This window comes from Pyxicephalus adspersus, chromosome 5 (assembly GCF_032062135.1).
Source record: "Pyxicephalus adspersus chromosome 5, UCB_Pads_2.0, whole genome shotgun sequence".
NCBI classification, from domain to species: domain Eukaryota; kingdom Metazoa; phylum Chordata; class Amphibia; order Anura; family Pyxicephalidae; genus Pyxicephalus; species Pyxicephalus adspersus.
This window is the reverse complement of record NC_092862.1, coordinates 144,839,467-144,856,364: the sequence shown is the minus strand read 5'-3', so window position 1 is coordinate 144,856,364 and position 16,898 is coordinate 144,839,467.

Genomic DNA, 16,898 nt, shown 5'->3' with positions numbered 1-16,898 from the left:
GTCAGGAAAAGACGGCAGAAATGTGGGGAATGGTTTCATTCTTCATCAGGACAATGCTCCTTCTCACACAGCACTTTCTGTGACCAACAAACACATTACTACGCTGGAACATCCTCCATATTCACCAGATTTGGCACCTTGGGAATTTTCTTTTTCCTAAATTGAAATCAGTGATTAAAGAAACACGCTTTGTGTGAATGGATGCAGGAAAGAAAAAAAAGATATCAGAAGCTGATCTGCTCCGCACCTTCCACCAGTGGAAAATAGGACGGCATTGATGCTTCATTATGAATTGAGAGAATATTGAAGGGAACATTCACAGATGTCGGTAAGTGGTACCTGCACCACCACCTTACCCCATTCTCCTAGTCTGACCTTAGCTTTATATTTCTGGATACAATAGTTACTTAGTGGAAATGCTGAACTGACAAAAAAGCAGATGCCGTGAATCAAAAATGTTTTTTCTCAGGCAACTCTCTTTTTTTTTTCGTTTTAAAAATGTATTTAATTTACATGGTTAGGATGGAAGAGGTTGATGTTGGTATTTTTAGTATTTCTCATGATAAGAGTTTCCAGAAACAGCTGTGAGCTTGGAAAATTATATCACAAAAAAATACAAAACTGCAACATTTCTCATTTTGGAGAATTAAAGTCCCCGGGGCAGATGGAGCAATAAAAACTAATTATGCCCCAATCATATCTGAGCAGGTAAAGCAGCACCAATACCTGTAAGGAGGATGGAGAAGGATTTATGGAGAGCGGCCTTATGTGATGTAATTGCAGTTCCCGCGTCTTCATATTACTTGTCCGTAATGCCAGATTCCAAATAAAGAAGAGATTGTGCAGAGAGGGAACTGATCTACATACGAGGGCAGAATTCACTGACAAAAGTTTGTCCGTGTTTGTTTGTTTTACAGTCCTATTATTTTAGTGTCCCCCCATAGGGTTCATTAAAGAGCACCTGTCATAAAGTGCATTTGTTCATGTTATTTGCAGCATGGCAAATATAGAAACTTATAGGATTTGAAGGTGAAAAAAACAAAGAAGAAAATATTACTGGATAACATGTTATTGCTATGGTGTCATACAATCACTCAGAATTTCTGACCTTCATAATAGGATCAGCAGGTGTGCAGACCCAGGAATTCAGCACCAGAATGTTTAGAACACCTCATAATGAGCACAACGTGTGTACAGACTTGGGAACTCTGTGTGGGAGTTGGGGGCCCCTCATGATGGACACAGCAGGTGTACAGACCTGGAAACTTGGCACAGGAATAATGGGCACATAAGGGACACAGCAGATGTACAGACCCAGGAAGTAAGCACAGGATGGTGGGAACCCCTCATAATTGGCACAGACCTGGGATCTTGGCAAAGGATGTTTAGAAGCCCTCATAATGAGCCCAACAGGTATAAAGACCAGGGAACTCTGTGTGGAGATGGTGGGAACCCCTCAAAATGGGCAATGCAGGTGTACAGACCTGGGAGCTTGGCACAGGGATAGAGGGAACCCTTCATAATGGGCACAGCAAATGTACAGACCAAGCAACCCAGCCCAGGATGTTTGGAACCTCTCATAATAAGCACAGGTATACAGACCTGGGAACGGGTGCCGGGATGGCAGAAGCCCCTCATAATGGCGACAGCAGGTGTGCAGACCCAGGATCTCAAAGTAGCGAAGGTGGGGACTTATCATAACGGGCACAACAGGAGTACAGTCCTCATAATGGGCATATAAGGTGTACAGACCCAGGAATTCAACACTGGGATGGTGGGAAACCCTCATTATGAGCACAGGAGGTGCGCAGAACTAAAAACTAAGGATAAGCAGGTGACATTTTCACAAGGAAAAAACTGTTTTAGCAATTTACTAATTTACAGTTGAGGAATGGAGAATGGGGGGGTTGTCGGGGGGATCTGTGGGAACCCATATGTTTGAATCTTTTTTTTAAAGAGAGCCCAATTTACGATGTAGTTATATATAATAATGTACATTATAAGTGCACTTTCTGCAGCTGGCTCCCGACCACATCTCTGTTGTAACTATTAGAGAAAAACACGTGACAACAAAGGCAAACAAAAACATTTGATACGCTACCAAGCCGTCTTAATTTACAGCAGCGACTTCTGATTTCTGTTCAACAAATGGGACCGGTCAAAAAGATTTTGATGATTAATTTGCATTTTCTGGGAACTCCACTCTGACGTTTTGCTTCCAGTTGGCCTTTCAAATAAATGTTGTGTTGGTTGGAGGGCTATATGAAGCTTTGAAGAGAAAAATCGATAACACTTGAAATAATATTTTTTTAAATAGCATATGGTTATCATTATTGGCATAGCTAGAGCAGTGAACAAATTAAAATAATAGTCATATTTCAGACTAAATATGGAAGGTATGAATGTTTCAATCTTTGTCATTTCCAGATGACTTTTCTCAGCTTTGTCTATCAAGTGGTAAAATCTTTTTTGCTTTGGCTGAAGCTTTTTTAATGGAGTGCCCCTTTAGGGTATGGCTATAAGAAGTATAGATTTGGAGGTTCAGATTCTGCAGTAGCACCCCTATGCGAGTTGGGCATGGACTGGTCCTGGAAGCCCTATTGAAGACACAGCCAACCCAATGAGTGGTCCATCAGATTGGCAGTGCTTAGATTCACTGTGTAGGGCAGACAGACAGAGTGTAGGACAATGGCAATGGTTGGTGGATACAACTGCAGTTTGGTGACCTGTTAGAGTGAAGAAAAGTGAAAAATTTGAAGAATGGTCAAGGAGCTAAGGGAACTTCCTGGTGCACCCTGAAGCTTCCCATGCACAGTGAATGAATATCTAATAAAAAGTCAGTAATCCGGAGATTACATAGTTGTTGGTCAATTATTAAATGGTCAGATGAACGATCGATCCACCAATGGAATGAACTTCATAGATCAAGTCAATGATCTATTTCACATAGAATGCATCAAAATCATTTGAATGAAATGGTGAAACACCAACACTTCCTATTTTTACACCTCTTCTTCAATCCTGCACATGCAAAGTAGATATTTTCAGATTTAGAACACATGGATGACAATGATTTGTGATAATGACAAACCTCTAAAATGATGCAGCTAAAATAGGTTTTTCTACTCATCCATTGTCATTAGACATTAAACAAATATTGATGGTCAATGATCATAGTTTTAACAAGACAATGAAGAACCATCCTCCTTGGATGTTGGAAAAAGCCGATAATGGATCTCATGAAAACATATACTCTATGGCCACCCAAATATTGGAGTACAGGTATTTCTAGTGAAGGGTCCTGGTAATACTTCAGTATAGAAAGACATTGTAGACAATTGTGCTCCTCCAGCCTTGTGGTTACAGTTTGGTGAAGACCCTTTCCTGTTCCCCCATGACCGTGCCATAGGGTAAAAAGCCAGCTCCAAGAAGACATGGGGTCACCAGTTTGGTGGGGAGGAACTCGAGTGTCCTGCACAGATTTCTGACCTCAGCTCTATGGAACATAGTTACCTAGTAGGTTAGTCCATCAAGTTCAACCACTAGGGAAATAAACCCTGGTACAATTTGCTTCAACAGGGGAAACAAATTCCTTCCTGATTCCATGAGGCAATCGGATGTTCCTTGGATCAACATGGAAATGGAATTCCAATTAAAGGCCGATCCTCTTATATAAGTATCTGACCACACAAATGTTCCTTGGCTGAGTAGACAGAAATTTTCACAGACAATGCCACACTAGTCTAGTGTCAGTGCTCACCACATGCCAGTCCCCCAATCTAACTCGGCATTCTTCATCTTTAGCAAGCACCCGCTCAGCTAGTTGTACCATTCCAGCACATGGTTGCCGCCAGGACTTCCATGCACAAAGGATGGCACCTGAGGAAGGCCACAGATAATGCAGAACAGGAGAATTTTACAACACAAATGTAAGGCCCTGGTCCAGCACCAATGCTAACCAGATGCCAATCCTCCAATCCACACCCTTTGGCTATAACAAGCACAGCCTTAGGAGGCCAGTTGCACTGTTCCGGAACATGGTTGCCTCCAGGACTTCTTTGAGCAAGGGATGGGAAGGACCAACAGAGGACAAGAAGCCCACAGGTAACACAGCCGGTGGTCATACACAGGTAATCCATCCACCAGACAAGTTATTCAAGGGTTAAGCATGCGCAGTGCACGGTCAGCTGATTTATGCAAAATAAGCCGGAAGAAGATGTTGGTACCCAGCGCTTCCTCGACACTGGGACGAAGGAAGAATCCAGTGCAATGCAGGACCAAATCGAGGACAGCTTTGTAGGGATCAAGGGCACTGCAGAAGTAAAGGTAAGTGGAATTTGTTTTACTGTAATGATAGTTCCACTTTAAGTCTTGGCATTAGGACTTGTTCCTGTAATTTCCAGGCTGCTTCATCAGTTCAATAGCACCTTGGAAGGCTGCAAAGTGTCTTCAACTTTACAAGTCCTAATGCTAGCACTTAACCCTTAAACTGACTGCAGCAGAATGTGACTACTTACTACTAGATATACAATGACCTGGAGAAATGAGAACCTTCATAGACGGTAAATTGGACCTTTCAGTGGACATACGGTTCAACATGATTACATTTGTGATGAAAACTTCATTTTGAAGATGCTCAGTAAGTAGATTTCAAGTGTTCTAATTTTGTAAATTTAGTGCATTTAATGTCCTCTACAGCTATTTATTTTGAAATATTAGCAAGGCAGCTGTCATCCCTTAAAATCGCTGCTGCAATGGAACAGTCCAGGTGTTTTGCCGTGCGGTTATTCCTGCAGGAATGGCCATGTAGACCGGTGGAGGTTGTCCGGTGGGAGATGCGGACAAACTGCTGAGGGAATTTGTTTTTTTCTGACTTCACATGTCAACTTTTGGATGCTGGGGGTAGGAGAATGTGTACATTCACGCTGACTGTTTATGAAAAATGAATCTTTTCACATAAAGCTGGAGGAGGAAATGAACCAATTACCTATTCCAAATGAGCTCATTTCCCAGAGTGCTCCACACAGCCCCTTACAGGAACATACAGGAGGGGGAGCGCTATAAAACAAAATCAAAGTTTTAACAGGGCTTCTGGGTGCAACTTATCAATGGCTTCAAGCTGCTGGGTGTAAAATGTGGAGAATTGCAGAAAACAAGACTGAGGGCATCGGAAAATACCAGTAACCCTTAAAAGTAAGGTAAAAAATGTCCATATAAAACTTCACAGATGAAGAACATAGAACAGAATTCCATTCAGCATTTTCCGGATTCCATTTTTCCTAAATATTTATAATAAAACGTTAATATTGACCTTATAAAAACACCCTAATCACAATCCGGGGAACGTTGGGTTTAATCGGGGCGTTCGGACAGAGCTGTGACTCTCTCAGCCTGATTAAAATCAACAACACTGTATATACATGGCTGAGATGAGCCCGCCTGGACTCCGCAAAGAATGCACGCTGCGACTCTGCAAATAATTATTGCGTTAATCGCTGGCGGCCTCCGCCTGACATGTGATTGGTAGATTGTCCGCGAGGGCCGTTCAATGACCCCCCAGTGAATTCAGCCTTAAAAACAGTTGATGGACTGCTTGACAGTCCGCAGTCACAGGGGATTGGAGTTATTAGAAGAAAAAAAAATATATAGTAACATAGATTTTCGCCATTAGGCAGCTCTGATCCGTCCGGGACATGCTGAGTGAATTATAACGCGGCGATAATGTCAGGTCTGTGCTAAGTACCAACACCAGATGTTACACATTTCTTCAGGGATGTTTATCATTGCTTCTCCTCACCTTCATTTGTAGATTATCGCTTTATGAAGTGCGATTCTGGAAGAGAAAAAGAGGGGGAGAGCGACGAGGGAGAGGGTTAAAGGAAAAAGAAGGGGAGATAACTGGGGTAAATAGACATGGGGGGATCTAAAGAAGGAAATAAGGAAAGGGGAGAGATTGGGAGAAGAGGGGTGAAGGGGGAGAGAGCAGGAGAGGGGAGAGAAAAAATGGAGGAGAGAGTAGAGGAGACGAGACAGGATGGGGGTAAATAGAAGGGGGAGAGGGGTCAGGAGGGAGAGAGTAGGAGGAGGGATAAAAGAGAGAGAATGGGGAGCAAAAGAAAAGGGTTAGAGAGAAGAAAAGGAGAGAAATAATGGCCGCAGAGTTAAAGTAAAAGAAAGAAGGGAAAGAGGCCCGGAGATGGGGATAGAAGAGGAGGGTAGAGGGGAGATGGAAGAAAGGGAATAGGGAGATAATAGGGGAGAGAAAAATAGGGGAGAAAGATAATTGAGGAGAGGGGAGGAAGGGAAGTGTGGGAGCAGGAGGGAAGGGAGGACAATAGGAGAGAGATAAGAAGAGTAAAATAGAAGAAATGAGAGACAGAACTGAGAGAGATATAAGGGGTAAGATAAAGGGAGGGGGAGCAGATTGGGGGGAAAGTAGAAGAGAAAAAGAAGGCGAGAAGAAGAGGAGGAGAAAGGAGTATAGGGAGAAGGGGAGATGAAGAGAGAAAAGAGTAGAGAATTTTGAAGAAAGAGATAGAGGAAAAGAATAATGTGGTCAGAGGACGGGGAAAGAGAAAGGGGACCGGAGTGAAAGGAAAGACATAAGGAAGTAGGAATGAAACAGATGGTGAAAGAGAAGAAGGTAAGGACGAGGTAAGATAGAGTGTGAGATATAGATAGATATTGGGAGAGTGAGAGAGAAAAGTGATGAGAGAGGGTAAAAGAGCAAAAGAAAAGATGGGGTGAGAGGGTAAGAGAGCCGAATATGAAAAAGGAGAGGGTAGGACTTTTGGGGGAAGGAAGAGATCTTTGCACTAATAAACGGGAACGTGTTGCACCGATTTAGTTTTACACGAGGAATCTGTGGATAAAGTTTCCCTGTCATTTGCCGATTCATCTTTTTGAATCCATAAATTTTTAAACGTTGATCCAATTGTATCTGACAGCTGATGGCTTAAACAATAAATTCAAATTGTCAGTGATGATAAATAAACACTATGACAGTCAATCAGGACAATCCCATGTGCATTGTTTATTAACAAACTTGTTGGCTGCAGCTGTCACAGTGCAAAAAAGTATGAAAGAAGGAATGTATTATTTTTTTAGATGATTAAAAATGCTGTAATGTGTAAAAGAAAAACACAATACATTTTTCTAGCATTTGTGTTTATTTAACAAAACTCCTAAGCAGGGTTGTTGTAAAATTGCAACTAATGGGTAAATTATGAACTTGTTGGCTTCAGCTGTCACTGTGCCATGCAAAGAAGCAAGGTGAAGTTGCCATAACTATAAACTGTTGCTCTTGAAACAAATGATTGGCTGATATGGTAACAGACACTCCAATATTTTGGGCAGTGCCTCTATCAGAAATGTCTTGGCCCCATTTTAGATAAACTTCCTAGGCCCCCTCCCTCATGTCTAAGTTCTAACATTGCAAAAGTTTTTTGGATGAGGGCCCAGCGCAGAAATACCTCTTGGTCAGCCTTGATACAAGCGGCAGGATGAGTCTTGGGAAAATCTATGCAAATAACAAAATGTCTTTATTGAGTTGGTGTCAGTCTGGAAGAGTGGGCATTCCGTGGCAGGATGTATTTGCATGCAGGCTGTCATAGATAATGCCCATGTGTAATGCTGAGCCTCTATTATTGAAAGAACCGACACCCAATGAATGCTAAGAAATGAGATTTGCTCTATGTGACTTGCTGCAGCTTCCAGTGCACATTGCGAGAAGCTCACAGTGTGCAGTGAAATCAGAATAAGCAATTTCAGTCCAGGAGAAGAGCTTGTAGTATGGTGCAAGACTGAAGGGACGGCTGGAGGTGCAGATTTATTGAAGGGAAGGCTGGAGGGCAGACTATGTCTTAGAATACGAGTGTTCACATTATTTTGAGTGACTGGACATAGAGATTCTCCATCAGACCTCGTACTGACCTCTGTGGTGTAAGCGGTGCAGCCGCTGGATCCTAATGATATTTTCTTTGGGTATTAGGACATCATTTGCCAGTATTGTGGAGTTACAGTCAGATGACGAAGCTTCCAAGGAATTGCAGTTATGAAGTCCTGACAAGCAGAAGCAGGAAACACATCAGCGTTATGTCAAGCTTGTCCAGAGGGTAATTATTGCCGTGTTTTGATGAGCCCTCATTAGTCATGTGCTGAACTGAAGCGGAATCACTAGTGTGAAATACCGACAAGAAAGTGACAGGGAAATCTTTCCGCCCATCAAGTGATTTGTAATCCCTCGAAATTCTGCTAGGAAAGAAGTAGAGGCGTTGGATTTTTACCAGCGTTATTTTATGTGAAAATGCCAGTTAACATGACATGTTTCTTGTAAATATTGCACCATGCAAATATGAACAAATTAGTTGTTAGGCCTCCAACATCGAAGGAAGAACTCACAATTGTCTCTGATGGTGTAATGGCATCCATCAATGTAAATTCTGGTAAACAAAATCAGATTTGAGTTTCAATTCAATAAGAATAATTCAAATAATAACACAAGGGAACCTAGAAAAAATGATGGGACCCTAACCTAATATTTTATTCTACAACTTTTAGAGGCAATCGCTGCACCCAATGGAATTCTTGGAGCTGTCAATGAGACTTCTGGACCTGTCAGTGGTTAGTTTGGCCCAGATTTCCTGAGCCGACTCCTCCAGTCAGTATAAAGGTGTTTCCTCCAGATTGGAAGTTTCAGTTCTTTCCAAAGATAGAATTCAATCAAAGCTCATAGAAGTCCAATTCAGAATAGTCCAATGTTTTGTTCTCAGCCAATCATGGGTGCTTTAGCTGTGTGTTTGGGTCATTATCCTGTTTGAGAATCCATGACATGTGACCAAGATGGAGCATACTGACACAGGACACAATGTTTTGTTTCAGGAGGTCTTCATAGTCTTTAGATTTCATTCTCTGCACAGACCCAAAACATATCTGAGCCTCTCCCATGTTTCATAGTTGGTATGGATTCTTTTCTTTAAAGTCTTCGCTTTTTTTGTTCGTCAACATAGAGCTGATGTGATTTGCCAAAAAAGCTGCAAGTTTGACTATTGAATATTTTCCTAGACTCGTGGTGCCTTGTAAAATTCATTTTAGCTAATTCAAATCTGGCTCCAGCAGTGGGATCCTCCTTGGTCTTCTTCCATTGAGCCCATAGACCAATGTTTCTCAACCAAGGTTCCTCCAAAGGTTTCTAGGGGAGCAATGAGCAGTTTGCACCTCTCAGGTCAGTATAGGTGACCCCAATGATCTTTTTGTCTATCTGTAAGGCTGACATTCTTCCCACTGACCAGCAATGTAAGACAAACTCTTCCCACTGACCACAATACTATCATACTGTGATCTGTGGATATATTAATTATAGAAGCGGTTCCCTTAAGACCTGAAAGTAATGTCAAGTTTGCTCAAATAAAAATGCCAGAAACAGTGCCATAGATGCTGGGATCAGACATTGGTGGACAAGAGGGGACCATTACTGAATGCTGACCGTGCAGATCAGCTTGTATCTCTATAGATGTTGTCCTTGGCTTTTTGTCCACTGTTTTCACCATCCTTCTGCTTTTTCTGGGCATTTTCTTCTTGCTGCCATCCTCCGGAAGGTTGGCTACAGTCCCACGGACCTTATTAATATCTGCAATTGTTGTCATAGGAGCATCACGCTGCTTGGAGATGATCTTATATCCTTGCTTGTCTATAATGTTCTTCCTGACCTTTCTCTCCTTTGCTTCCTTCGTATTCAGTGTGAGGCACCTAATGATACCGGGCAACACTTCTCCATTTAAATATGTTGAATGAAAAATTGTATGATTGGACATATGCATGATATTAATTAAAGGCAAATCATTTCAGTCCAGCTGTATATGATCTTTTCTATCTATGCCATCAGAGAATATCTTTATGGAATAGGCAATAGTTTATCTCTTTCCACACTTGTGTTGCTTTACTCAATAACATAAAACGTGTGCAGGTACACAGGAGACAATTTCTTTTATTTTACCACTTTTTAGGTGGCATAAAGTCTCTAATTAGTCTCTGGCCCAGCTCCTCGGCCCCTCAGTGGGGAGCAGATAGCAGAAGAGTGAAGGGCAATAATTTAGAACATACCTTGATTGACAGCTCTGAGTCTGCTGGGGCTACTGATAATACATCCAAGATGGCGGCACCCGGCAGCAGTCTCAGGGCTTTTGGATATTTACATAGATGAGGATTTTTCAGGTGAATAACAAGAATAAAACACATTAAATGCACATATAACCTTACTGTGCATGCGTGAGATCGGCAAATTTTTCTATTTGTGCGAAAAGTCTCCTTCTGGGCATGACCGACATGCTAGAGTATCTGCAGAAGGTGCACCCAAGAGCCTCCCTGCATACGTCATGTTCGTCGCTTTGCGCACCCGTTCATTCTCGATTGCCTAGGGGACCCTTTTATGTAAAGTGAAATTTCTGAGTTTAGGTACGCTTTAAGGAAAGATATTTGTTATAATGAATAATCTGGTGACAGGGCCTCTTTAAATGTGTACATACACCTGTATTGGTTGCAGGAGTTGGGTGCATTAATTCCTAGTTTGTGATCGCTGCCATTCACACAGTCTTACAGGATGGGGAAAACTTTTAAAACTATACATTGCTGGAGTCATCTACAAATGCAATATCCCCCATTTCCCCGATGAAGCAAAATCAAACTTATGAAACGATTTGAAGAGGAGTTGACAAATCCCGTTCAATGTCCAATACTTCTATATGCACTGTATCAGCTGTATAAGAGATTTTGTAACTTTTAATAAATATTTATTTTCCATGAAAATATAAGAATTCATAGGTGAAGAATCCAATGCTTTTAACACGCACCTGCTGCTTGGTCCACGTATGGAAATATAGGGCCACAGAAGGTGACTTTAAAGTGTTATGAATGGAAGCCAGAAAAGGAAAATCCAGATTATGGAGGATGGCTGGAGACATTGGCATCATTCAGGTACACATGAGTAGATGAATATACAATAGTGGTCCCATGATGACATATAGACTGGGAGGACACGTGATGCCACTGGGAACATTGAGGGGTCACTGGATGGCATGTCAACTGGATTGGGGCTTGGTGCTGCTTGGCACATCTGTGTTACTCTGCGGGCCATTGGATAGCATGTAAACTAAGAATGAGCTTGAAACCACTGGGTGCATTGCTGTCAGTTTGGGGGTAACGGGATTGTGCGGACTTGGAATCAACTCGGAGTCACTGGCCATACCAAAGTCACACTGAGGTCATTGAATAACTCATGAACTAGGACACAACTTGAACCCAATGGGCGCCATTAAGTCAGCGGAGGCATTGGTGTCGCACTGGAGTCACTGGATGACAATCAATGTAGGAGTCTCGATGGGGTAAATGTATTATTTTCTCTTTGGTGTACTAATAAATTTGGCTGGTCAAGTGGGCAAGAGAACCACTTACCAATCCACTACAAGCACAGCAGCAGTGGAAGCCCAAATATTATTAATGGTGCCCATACAATGTGTGATTAATATTTTCAATAGCTCGATTGGTTCCAACCACCAATATTGTAGGTCAGTAGGAGGAGGTTCACCCTACTTTTGGTAATCAGAGCAAGAATGGGGAGCCGCACAACGGTCAGGCAAAAAACAGAGCGGTTAGATAGGTAGCGGGAGATTTACCTGGTGGTGTACCTAATGGTCAGTGTATGGGGTGTTAGGCATACAAATCTTATACCTAACATATAGCTTTGCACAACCCCAGCGTCAATACATCTAAATTGCTACTGAATTTCTGGTGATCCTGCCAGTATTGTATCTTTTCTTTGGGTCACAATGCTCACCACATATTATATATTTGAAAATAAAGCGTTGTGAACTACAAAACACTCCCTTTCCCTTTCTGTAACATAGATGGGAAAAGTTCTTTCATCCAGAATAAAAGCTGGGAACTAATAGGCGTTCAGTACAGGCACAGTGCAGAGTTAGTATCATTTCTCGATGGTTCATCTGATATTCTTTTGTACTTATTGAACAGATTTAACACAATGCCTTCGAGGTAGGACGCTCTAGTTTGTTGCTGGGGGTTATGTACACTGTATGTTAGTTCCCCTTTAAAAGGTGAGAAGTAGCCCCCAGCCCGGGGCAGTTGATTGAGTTCATATATCTGAGCTGAGGGCAGTGCGGAATGACTAACGCCCTCCACTTGTGAAAATACTAATTATCTTTTCACCGCTCTCCGCTCTCTCCCCGCGCTGTCACCGAGACGTGTCAGCGCAGCCGTGAAAGGATCGATTAGCGTGTCATTCCTTCATTAATTGACAGGACAAATATTATTAATAAAGATTTCCCACCGTCCCCTCCGTGGTCCCAGCTACACCTGAACAAATATCAGACAAGCCCTCATGTAAGGAAAACAGCAACTGTCCCGGCTGTGACCTGCCTTCCGAGCCTCCGAGGCCGGCATGCCAAGGCATAATGTCATTTCATATCAGAGGAGCCTGCCGAGCCGCCATCAAAAGGGCCGATATTAAAAATGTTCTATATTAAGGCCGCCGCGCTCTCGTGCAGGATGTGACTTCAGGGGTGTGAAGGCTGACTTGGCATTAAGGCCGGGCAGACACAAAGGACGGGATTAGAGGCCAATAAGAGGAATTGTCACCCCGCCAAACTACTGACATTGAGGGATCCTGAACAGGACTTACATGTGTAGAAATCCAAGAAATAGAGATTCATCGCCACCGGGGGTGTGCGCAAAACCTCGGGAAAGTTTAGCGAAAAGTTTGCTTCTAGGGTCTGATTATAATTGCTTTGCTTTATGATTCTTCCAAACTTTTATCCAAAATTCACACATTTTTCACATTGGGATTTTATGGAAGAAATGTGAATCATTTTTCACTGATGATCTATAGAATATAAAATTGAATTCAAAACAAATTATCCAATTTTGGGTAAAAACACAATACTAGATTGTAAGCTCTTCTGGGCAGCGTCCTCTCCTCCTCATGTATCACAGTTTGTCTGTCATTTGCAACCCCTATTTAATGTACAGCGCTGCGTAATATGTTAGTGCTATATAAACCCTGTTTAATGTTAATAGATAATTAAGGAGTTCAGGCTGTTCACTTACCATGGTGAATTATGACCCTGCAGGGAATAACTCAATACGTGAATGTGGTGGGTATTCACTTTGCATAGAATACTCAATCGCGTGCAAGGTAATCTGGATGATTGGATGGTTATAATCAGCAGATCTTCATTTCATTTAGGCTATGTACACAGGTCCGATGACTCTCACAGTGATCACCAATTGCCATTCATGGACCCATCAGGTTCAATGCGGAATGAATGCTATACAAGTCCAGGGAGGAGAGCACAGCAGGGTGCCGCTCACTCATTCTCCCCCCCTTCTCTCTCCATAGAATAGAATGGCACTGTGTGTACAGAGTTTGTTCAATTATTTGTCACTAGAAATGACCATGGAAGGTAATCTAAGCTAAGTGAAATATCCTCTTCAAGGGAACAGTACACTTACCTAGGGGAACAGCCGATATTCCTGTGTTAAATCAAAGTACACACATTGAATGATTCTCATCCAATACAAAGGGCCTTGCTCATTGTGGGCCAGAATCTGACAAGTTCACAGTGGTCGCCCAACATCCTTCATGGACCCCTAAGGACGGATCTTTGAAAGACCAATGGGGAATGACCACTGTACAAGTCAAATGAGGAGAGCACAGCAGGGTGGCGCTCGCTCACTCTCCCCCCACCCCATCCATAGAATAGAATAGAGCTGTGTGTACAGAGCTTGCTTCCTTCATCTGTGACTCTTTGCTGCTGGAAATGATCATTTGTAAAGAGTTTTACTAAGTGAAATATCTCTTGCAAGGGATCACTACACTTAGCTAAAGGAACAACTGAGGTTTCTGTGTAAAATAACCCTGTAGACCTTGGTCCGTGGTCACCTGGAGTCACCAAAAACCAATGGTTGATTTACTGGAGGGATTTAGGATGTACATTTAAAATGGAAATGTATCTTCTTATAAGGAATAATTCTTTTAGCTTAGTGAATGTGATAAGAGTTCATTTTGCATGGAATACCCAATCATGTGCAAGGAAATGTAAAATATCAGAACGGGTTACTAGACGTTGCACCAACATTAAGTTATTTTCAATGCTTAGCCAATCACAACCCACGATGTGATAATGGGCCGTAGACAAAAAATCCTTTTGAAATTTGTATTTGTTTCTTGCCCACTTATTTGAAAATATACGCTGGCTATTTAACCAAGAAACCCCTTTCCTCGTCTTCATTTAAAAATTTTTGATCTTTTAAGGGGTGCTGGCTAATAAATACCTTGATAACAACTATTGAGAGAGTATGAGATACATAAACGTTGCTGTATCGGCACTAGATACAAATATCCATCTTATGGACAATAATGATTTTACAGATTATGGTCACACAAGGTTCAAACAGAGCAGTGCTCTCCAATACCGACGCGTTTCGCCTTTAGGCTTCCTCAGGGGTATTGTAGAGACCGTGACCGTGAGTTGTTAGATGTGTTCAAAGGTCAAAGAAAAGTGTGAGGGTTATTTCAATGTAGCATTAGAGAATTACCTGGTTAGTCAAATCAAAGATTTTTTAGACCAAAAGGAAGAGGGGGGTAGTAGTAAAAGAATGGTTGTTGGAATAGGAGGGGTATGTGCCTTTAATGGTAAAGCCGTCTCTGGATGGGTGGTTTCAGTGACAGCCCTACAAATGTCCAGAGTGGAATATAGATCAAATGATTTTATTATATTTTGTGTTTCCCGTCTTTTTTGCTGATTATCAGGGGAGAGTGTTAGGACAGCTCCGGGGTCACACGCCTGTCCCTGATTATGGGCCGCTAAGAGGTGCCAGTTCATCCTGAATGACAAGTGCGGCAGAAAGGCCGTCTGTTCCACTTCCCGTCTGTTGGGGCGTCTGCTCCTCTGGGAAGGAAAAACAAAATAGTGAATTTGTGAACAGGTCTCGGCTATGAGAACGATTCAGAAAGCCTCAACCTGTCATCTGGAAGATTACGGCGCTCGGAGAAATCTTTTTGTGGAAAAACAGACAGGGCGTAACGAGGAACCTCGGTGTTGTGACATCACAATCAGGAGGAAGACAATGATTAACAGTTGGAGGAAACTACACCCATCCTAGGAACACCCCAAAACTGTGATAGCGCTCAGCTTCTCACACAGGGCTGGAATAATGATAGTGATCCCTGTGGGGGGTCCGACCACAGGCAACAAGGTTAAAGCTGAACTCCCGGCACAAGGCTAAATATACAGATGAGATACAAATATAAGAGCTGTGTTATCTGCCAAAGGATTTGTAATTTTGTCCATACAGTCCTGGGATTCACATGGCAGAGCAGGACAGGTTTACACCTACAGGTCTTGTCCCTCCCCCAGCATATGATTGGCCAGAAGTAGCAGACTGATGAGCTCATCTCTGGCACTCTGATTCTCCCTCCTATTGGCATGCTCCTTGCCATGCAGCACAATTGATTGGCTCGTTGTGCTGCTTTGCCTTCTCCTAGTTTAAGCTCAGATATACAGAGGCTGATACAAAGACATATTCAGGTACTTACAAAAATACAACCAATAATGTATTCATGATTACGGAGCTATGTTAACTTTGTTCTATAGGATCCATAAAAAATAAGATATTTTTGAAATATTTGAAAAAATAAATATATAATGTATTAATTTTAGAGACGGTCAGTACAATAGGGAAAACGGACTATTCAATATCTGCCATTATAGCAAAAAGCAAGCTGCTACTGTGGCCCCACTACCACATAGGCCCCAAATGGGTGCATGCCACTTCTCAATAAACCCCTGGGGACCTAGGGGTACAATGAACCCCTGTCAATAATGTAGCTGCCCTAATATAAAGTATTAAAAGCTTTTTTGGAGTCTGCGATCATTGTATCCTCTCCTTCAGCTCTTTACCCAGGGTGCCCATTTTGGGGTTGCTCTGGCTGATAAGATTAGACTAACCCAGTGCCAATGAGCTCCACCCATTGCTATAAATTGTGATTTATCAAAGCTTTCCAGGACTATCGTGGGAGAACCTAGGCGAGTAAGCAAACCCGGAATGAATTTCTTAAAATAAGTTCTCAAATATTTTCAATCCTGGACCAGATCCATTCCAGGTTTGCTGGATCACCCAGATTTTTTCTTGATAGCCTTTCTTCTCCAGTCTTGAGGAGCTGTGATAATTTTAGGCCCTTTATATTATTGTTATAGACTCGTAACATTGAAAAGTCCTTCTCCCATATCTGCCAAGAGGGTCTTCTGTATATATGGACACGTTACCCCAAGGCCGGGTAGCAGCCCAGATTGCCCTTGGGGTAAAAAAGCACAATTACATCTGTGACCCCCCTGTTCCTATGCTGCTGCCAGAAATAAATGGGGCTGCCATTGTACCATGTAATAATTCACTGTTTTCAGTACTTTTGTAGTCACTAACCTAGAATATATCCAGAGTATAAGAATGGCATCCTGAAAACCGGCTTTCTTAAGCAATGGCGAGCAGGCCATATATATCCGTAAAGCTTGGACGGTTTCCCTAAAAGTTGCATTTTTTTTCTCCGAACCCCCCCACCCGACCCCTACCAGCTGGATAAGCCCTCATCATTAACACTAAGACATTCCACCGGATTTGGAGATCTGGAAAGCTGCCTCTTCAGTCCCCTGATGAGTATGCGGACAAACACAACTGACAAAGCCCCTCAGACTGGAGAGCCGATCCATTCGCCATGATGATTGCCAAGTGGATTAATGGTTGCCGAACTCGCTAACATACTGCGTGTAGCCTATTCACTGCATCTCCGTTCCCACTAAACTCTGAAAACAGTCTGATCCCTCTTTTAATGA